Source organism: Ixodes scapularis, unplaced genomic scaffold, assembly GCF_016920785.2.
Source record: "Ixodes scapularis isolate PalLabHiFi unplaced genomic scaffold, ASM1692078v2 PGA_scaffold9__187_contigs__length_104089568, whole genome shotgun sequence".
Classification (NCBI taxonomy): Eukaryota; Metazoa; Arthropoda; class Arachnida; order Ixodida; family Ixodidae; genus Ixodes; species Ixodes scapularis.
In genome coordinates this window covers 49,480,807-49,489,286 of record NW_024609884.1, presented here as the reverse complement: position 1 = coordinate 49,489,286, position 8,480 = coordinate 49,480,807, and positions in this window count along the sequence as shown.

The following is an 8,480-nucleotide window of genomic DNA, read 5'->3' as shown; positions in this document are numbered from 1 at the left end:
GCTTTGGGTCGCCATGGCAACAGCAGGGAGTGGTGAAAGAAAGTCGACTCTCAGGTCTCCACGATTTTTGACGTCAAGGCACCGGCGCCGATCGCGCGGGAACTTCGAATTCGGCATTTGGAAATTGTTTTTTTACTTCACAAATACTGAATTCCCAAATTTCAAATTTTGAGGGTAATGTCCCGGCATCGTTTTCAATCGTTTCGGATAATAAAAAAAATATGATTTTGATGTGTCAGTGCCCCTTTAAGGCGCATTCACACAGCAGAAAGACGCGCGTCGTGGGATGAATTTTTTGCTTATTTTTGTATTGAAAAAAGTCGCGCGCCGAGGAGGACGACGCAGGGAGACGACGCCTCGGGACCCAATTTTCCCCTCGACGCGCGCGCTTGAGCCAATCAGCGAGCGTCCGGACGTGACGTGCAGGGCCGTACCCAGAAAAAAATTTCGGGGGGGGGGGGGGTTTTCGGGGACAACGGCGGCCATTTTGAAAATGTCTATTGTCTTATTTTCGCCTATGAATCATGTGCATCGGTGGCATATAATGGAGAGTTACAGCAAACCGGAGAACCGGTCCCGGTTTGGTACCCGGTAGCCGACCGGTGCCACTGCGCGTGCGCAGAGGTGGAGATTAAAATCGGCTGGCTGCAAGTGCACCGACCCAGAAAAAAATTTCGGGGGGGGGGGGGGGGGGGGGTCAGAACCCCCTATCCCCCCCCCTGGTTACGGCCCTGGTGACGTGTCGCCCTTTTCCGGTTAGGACGTTTTCGGTGTTTTTATTTTCGACCCACAATGAAGGCGAAAAGGCAGAGGGGTCAGGGGATTCGTGCACTCGCCAAACGTAGCTGGAAGCATTTCAGCGTGGAAAGAAGCAAGCCGATTGGAACATCCGACTGTGAGCAGTGTTTTATATGCGTGTACGACGCCGTGAAACTAGCCTTCATCGTTTGCGCGGAAGCTGAAGAAGCGGTGCGTTCCGACGGTTCCGACCTTCGACTGTGCGGGAGCGATCACTCCCAATGTGTTGTGTAGTCTTTGTGTGCACTCACCACTACAGAATACAACAGTTCTCCATCGAAAACACTCTCGCACAAGCTGCGTGCAGTGTTAAAGGTACGGACGCGAGGGCTCACGGGACGCGCCGGCGTAGCACCGTGCTTTGTTTCCACAAAAACGCGCCAAAAGGCACATTCTGAAGCTGCCCACTCGAGTCCGTGCGTTTCGCCAATGCTGCATTTAACCGGGGTGTAAACGTATATGTAGTCATCGCCGTTGTTCATTCAGTGAAGACGGTTGTCTCCCACCGCAGACGCAATCGCGAAGGCAATGCAACAACGATCGAGCGAAGCAGACGAATAAAAAACATTCCGTGTTCTCTCGACACACGCGAGATTCCCCGAGACGACGCCGCCGTCGGGTCGCCCTGTGTGACTGCTTCGTATTTTACGACGCCGGCGTCGACGTCGACCACAACGCCCGTTTTTTGCTCAGTGTGAATGCGCCTTTACACAGGACCACCCCACGGCGGCGTCGTCTCGGGGAATCTCTCGTTTGTCGAGAGAACACGGAATTTTTTTATTCGCCTGCTTCGCACGATTGTTGTTGCCTTGCCTTCGCGATTGCATATGCGGTGGGAGACAACCGTCTTCACTGAATGGACAACGGTGATGATTATATATACGTTTACACTCCAGTTATATGCAGCATTGGCGAAAGGCACGGACTCGAACGGGCAGCTTCAGGTGCTCTTTTGCCGCGTTTTTGTGCAAACAAAGCACGGTGCTACGCCGGCGCGTCCCAGAGCCTTCGCGTTCGTACCTTTAACACTGCACGCAGCCTGTGCGAGAGTGTTTTCGATGGAGGACTGTTGTATTCCGTAGTGATGGGTGTACACAAAACTACACAACACATTGGGAGTGATCGCTCCCGCACAGTCGGAGGTCGGAACACACCGCGAACTTCGGTGGCAGCTTTCGCGGCAGCTTCGCGCAAACCGATGAAGAGTTGCTTCACGGCGTCCTACACGCACATAAAACACTGCTCACAGTCAGATGTTCCAATCGGCTTGCTTCTTTCCACGCTGAAATGCTTCCGGCCACGTTTGGCGGCGAGGCGAGTGCACGAACCCCCGAGCTCTCTGCCTTTTCGCCTTCAATGTAAGTCGAAAATAAAAAATAAAAAAAAAAAAACAGCAAAAACATGTCCTAACCGGAAAAAGGCGATACGTCACGTCCGGACGCTCGCTGATTGGCTCAAGCGCGCGCGTCGAGGGAGAAATTGGGTTCCGAAGCGTCGTCTCCCTGCGTCGTCCTCCTCGGCGCGCGACTTTTTTCAATACAAAAATAAGCAAAAAATTCCCCCCACGACGCGCGTCTTTCTGCTGTGTGAATGCTCCTTTAAAGGGGTACTCCGCCGATTTTTGAGCTACCTCAACTAACTATATTTTCTGACTCCCCGGCCTTTACCCTTTCTGGTATGCTATTTAGTAACGTGAAATTCATAATAGTTATTGCGAAATCGGCAAATGAAAATCATGCAAAAACATTCAAATATACCCGCCCTTTTCAGGGCCGTGACGTCATTGGAAGGTCAGCTTGCCAGTCGGGCGAGCAGTCTAAAAAATAGAATATGCCAATCATTTGTTCCGTGATGGAGCGCGGGGACTGGAGCGAGCTTCCAAAGCATTCATTTAACACCATGAAACTGCTTCGAATCAGTTTAGAACAAATTCTACAGTCCAAAGAGTGAACCCCTGCACTTCCATTGACGTCACTTTTTCATTGTTGCCAGTAGAGACTTTCAGTTTGAAAAACACGGTGAGGACCAAAATTGTAAATTCAATAACTTCGTGAAAAAAAATTATTTTGACCTAATATTTGGGATACTATTTTGACGATGTTGTTTGGCGAGTTTAGCGAAATTTCAAGCAAATCGGGGACCATGAAGAAATCGGCGGAGTTCCCCTTTAAGCGCGAGACACATGGACGGCGGAATCGTCCGATTCGACGTCCGATCCGACAGTCCGAACGCCGCTCCGAATCGCCGTACGCGACAGTTTGAGACACACGCTTCCGACATTGCACGCGACACGACGATCCGTTCGGCTCCGCCCAGGAGATCCAAGCGCTTCAGCGGAGGTCCGCGTTCATAGATCTCTGGTCCCAGATTGACGGTTCAGCTCGCACGGGCGAAGTTTGGAACTTGTTCTCGCTAGCGCGTGCATTCTTTGCTGGGGCCATCTTTCTCGAATGGGTCAGCGGGATTCACGGGTCCGGCTTCCCCTCGCCCGTCCCGTTATCGTGTTCGCTTCGTCCCGCCAGACCCAATACGTCATCATGACGTTCGCACTAGCTGTGCTGTCATTGGCTAGACGCATCCGACAATCCGTCTGCCGTGCGAAACTATCTGCCTTACTGGGGCTAACAGTATTGAAAAATAGTTTTGGCATGTTTTTTTACAGCGGTGGCGACACATTTTGGTTCATTTTTTCGTAAATGCCTCGGGGTTTGGTACGGCCACGTATCTTGTGCAACAAGCTCGTTGGTCTTGTGTAGGGGTGTCGCGAACCGGCCGCGGTCGAGTTCGACCAGGTTCGACTTTTTCGAACTTTTAGTGGAAAGTTCGACGAACCTTGTATCGAGGTTCGACTCGTGTGCGCATGCGCGTCAGGCTGGCTCGTTGGCTTCGGATTGGATGGTAATGGCTAAGAGGTGAATTAAGTGCAGCGCTGATTGGCTATTTCAGTTAATACAGTACTAAAAATTAAGTTATTAACTTCTTCAGTGATGAGATTTAGTTTCTTTTAATTGCAGCTGTTCACAAAATAAAATAACCCTTTGCATAAAAAAACAATTCTCCAAACCTAGACATGCTTGTATCAAGGGCTGGCCACACTGTCCACAAAGTCGAACCGGTCGAATCTGGCGAAAAGTTCGAAGGTTCGTCGAACCCCGAAAGTTCGACCAAAAAATCTGGTTCGACAAAAGTTCGCGACACCCCTAGTCTTGTGGTCAAACCGGTACAACATGGCGGCAGTCAAGTTTGGGTAGTTGGGGCGGTTGGCAATGTGGCTATTTTTGGGCTATTTCAAATCCTAAAGCGGCATTTTTTTTTTGCTTGGTTTAGAGTAGTTGTCCAAAAGACACTTCAGCATGGACACACAGTGACAGTAAACGCAGTAAACCCTTTCTTTCTACTTCCTACTGGCGTGTGTTATTATCTCGAGTTTCCCACCATCCTCCTACAGGAAGCACCTCATCCGAGGAAGAATGATACTAAAGACAACTCAAGACATCCTGCAGAATTTGATGTCGCCCGATAACGCGTGCTGTACCGGATATAACAGAGGAAAATTTTCCGCGAAACATGGAAGTTTCTTAAAGGGCTACTCCACCGATTTTTTCATTGTCTCCGATTTGCTTGAAATTTTGCTAAACTAACCAACAAACATCGCGAAAATAGTATCCCAAATATTAGGTCAAAATATTGTTTTTTCGCGAAGTTATTGAATTTACAGTTTTGGTCCTCACCGTGTTTTTCAAGCTCGAAGTCTCTACTGGCAACAGTGAAAAAGTGACGTCAGTGGAAGGCAGGGGTTCACTCTTTGGGCTGTAGATTTTGTTTTAAACTGATTCGAAGGAGTTTCATGGTGTCAAATGAATGCTTGGGAAGCTCGCTGCAGTACCCGCGCTCCAGCACGGAGCAAATGATCGGCATATTCTATTTTTTGGCTGCTTGCTCGACTGGCAAGCTTGCCTGCCACTGACGTCACGGCCCTGAAAAGCGCGCGTATATTTGAATGTTGGTTTTTGCATCATTTTCATTTGCCGATTTCGCAATAACTATTATGAATTTCGCGATTCTGAATAGCATACCGGAGAGAGTAAAGGCCGGGGAGTCAGAAAATATAGTTAGTTGAGGTAGCTCAAAAAATCGGTGGAGTACCCCTTTAAAACACAATGAGCCATAACAAAAGACAAGCAATTTGGGACAATGAACATTCCGAACAAGGCCAAGATCAATGCGCAGAAGCGGCCCTGTTTCCGTTACTATCCGAGCTTGCCATCCCGCTCCCGACACTGCCCATGTCGAATGCCGCCGTAGAGAGAGTATTCAGTATATTCAGTCACGTGTCCCTCACAAAGTCGGGCCTAAGGAAGAACGCCCAAGAAGGTGTCCCTTCCAACTCTTCAAAACGTCCTCTATGTACAGTTTGGTAAAGTTTGCTTTCCTTGGGAAGAACGAGTTCTGTAAGGACATCAACCCTACTGAAGAAGTTTTTCCGCGTTTTAACATGGAAATCATGTATGAGGCGGGTAAGACGGGCACGATCGAGTGCTTCGTAACTATGTGACTGCAAAAACGCGTGTGGAAAATTGTTGTACTTTCGAGTTTGAAATAGTCGTAGATCCTGCAAGCTGCTCCTAAACCCTAGATATGCAGACGCAGTGTCTTCGAATTGAGGTCGCACATTCGAGCGCACAATTTTTTGGGCTCTGCAGAATATGGCTACTTTTGGGTAGGGGTGTCGCGAACCGGCCGAGGTTCGAGTTCGACCAGGTTCGACTTTTTCGAACTTTTAGTGAAAAATTCGACGAACCTTGTATTGAGGTTCGACTCGTGTGCGCATGCGCGACAGGCTGGCCAGTTGGCTTCGGATTGGATGGCGATGGCCAAGAGATGAAGTAAAGGCAGCGCTGATTGGTTATTTCAGTTAATACAGTACAAAAAATTAAGTTATTAACTTCTTCAGTGATTAGAATTTGTTTTTTTTTTTAATCGCAACTGTTTATAAAATAAAATAACCCTTTTTATAAAAAAGAAATTCTCCAAACTTAGACATGGTTGTATCAAGGTCTGGCCACACTGTCCACAAAGTCGAACCGGTCGAATCTGGTGAAAAGTTCGAAGGTTCGTCGAACCGGTTCGACCCAGTCGAACCCCGAAAGTTCGACCTAAAATTCTGGTTCGACAAAAGTTCGCGACACCCCTACTTTTGGGCTACATAAATTTCTTGCATTTGGCTACTTTTGGGCAGACCTGTACCGTACGCATTAGAAGTAATCAAATTACTTGTAATCGATTACCTTTTTGAATAATTTTGTAATCAGTTGACTACTTTTATTAGGCAGTAATCAAACGAGTAATCTGATTAGTTTTTGAAGTAATAAAAATTACTTCTAACCGTTACTATTTTTCTACGGGACCCCCCCCCCCCCCCCCCCCCCCCCCACACACACACACACACATACCTTTCTTTTCTGAAATGACAAAAATAAAATTTGCTTTTTGTTTAAAAAAAAAAAAAACATTGCGGATCTGTAGGAAACGAGGTCAACCCCTTTGTATGTATAGCTTCTGTAAAATGTCTGTTATTTTTTTTTTCTTTTTAGCTGAGACTGGGATTGGGAAGCCCAAGGAAAGCCCTAGTGCGTGACAAAGGCCATTCAGGACGAAATTTGAGGGAGCAGAATGTAGCTTTGTAAGTCCTTCGTTCAAACTGGCCTCACGCACACACACAGAGAAATAAAAAAAAAAAAAAACCGCTAGCCGAGAGGCGGCTAGCGGCGTTCGCCGCTAGCCGCCTCTCGGCGACTAGCGGCGAACGCCCGGAGGTTCCAACTGCTGTCAGAAATGCATGGAGAACGTGAGAAAATCGTTGTTTCTCCAGTATTGTGGGAATGTACGGAATCGAAATCATTTTTGACATAATAATGGAACACTTTAGAATACTTTGCGCTAAGTTTTGTGCCCCGCAAGGACCTGACTTTTTTTAAAAAATTGCCTGAGCGGCATCATGCAGCAGACGACACGGCGACGTCACACCATTCACGTGACCCGCTCCGGCCAACCCGAAAAGCCCATCTCCGCTGCGAGCAAAAATCGTCTGCTTCAAACGCCATTGCCTTGGAAATTGCCTTCTCAAAATTTGCACACGCATCCGATATCATTAAAACTTTGATAAAGTGTTTAGCGCTTTACTAACTTCACGACAGGCTAGTTTTGAAAAATGTGAACTCGCCGTTAGTTTTTTAATCAGCCGTGTTATGTCGATCTCCATGTATTCTCCCATAGGGCGGGCCGCCTCTTGGAACCCTGAGTACCACGTGACTCGCGCCGAGCAGCTCTGTCGGCCATGTTGTCGGCAAAACACGGGGTTCAAAGGATTGCGCTACTCTGCTCAGACATGTACAACGAGCGCGATGCGTCCGTTGCAACCGAAGCGACCGGAACGACCGCTCTGCGCCGCGCGTACACACACCTGCAACCACTGCAACAAGCGCAGCGGGTCGGCAGCACGGCGACCGCCTCTCCGTTGCCGTCAGCTGTTTCAGCGGTGCCTCCAAAAAGAAGGGGACGCGCTGCCACTCACTTGCGTAACAGAAAATAGACAGACCGTCTTCTATGACCTCAAGCTTTATTACTCTTTTCAGGATAAACTTGCAGGGTAGTGCATTAAAAAAAAAAAAAAAAAAAAGAAGAAAGAGATGCAGTACGCCGTCTTGCACGATCACGACTTTAATACACGACTTTGCCAACAGTACAAATCTCGCCACACGCCTTTTCTACGATTATAAAAGACGATGTAATCTTAGCAACGATATAGCAACGTAGAAATATAATTTGACAGACGATGCGAGCGTTCAGGATTGCTAACACTAATCACCTTTTTCGGGCGATGAAAACGAGTAAAAAATTCGCATCCTTTATACGGTACGCACCAGTAATACCTTGAACTTGGGCACACGCAAGGAATGCGCCAAATCAGAAATCCGGGCGATGTTCGAGGACACGAATGCTCAGAAAGCACCACTGTAGTCGAAGTAAACAAACACGACGGCACGGGAGTTTCTGCTGTCTTGAGAGTACAACCACGACATCGCCGCACGAGTAGGTGGATCTTCCCTTCTAATACGTGCTGGGTTATCATAGCGACACACGACGAAAATTCACAGTCAAGGCTAGCGCTTTTACGCGGAACGATGAACTTTCACCCCGACGTCGACGATCACCACCGACGCCATGTTTGCAGACAGAAGGAGGCAACCCGCGACCGGCAGACCGGCATGCCGGCATGCAACGCGCTCGACCCATTCTCCTCGACCTGTGATTGGTCTGTCGTTGCGGTCGCTTCGGTCGTTTCCAACGCATCGGGGAAAGTTGGGCTCGCTCCAACTCCTTGCGTCGGGAACGACACGTGCGTGCGTCCCTCCGTCGCTATGGCAACTGACGGTTGCAGACCGTTGCAACGGTCGTTTCGGTTGTTCCGGTCGTTCCGGTCGCTACGGACGCATGTGTGTGAACGGGCCTATATAGTGCTCTACGCTCAGCTGACGCTCAGCGTGCGGCGGCGACGCAGCGCGGCGGCGCGCGGGCCTACCACGTGACCCGCGGCGGCTCCCGCGAGCGCCAACTACAAATTCGTATAGCGCCGTAAATATAGCTCTAAAAATTTTGTTTCTTCGTTGTAAAATCGTTTT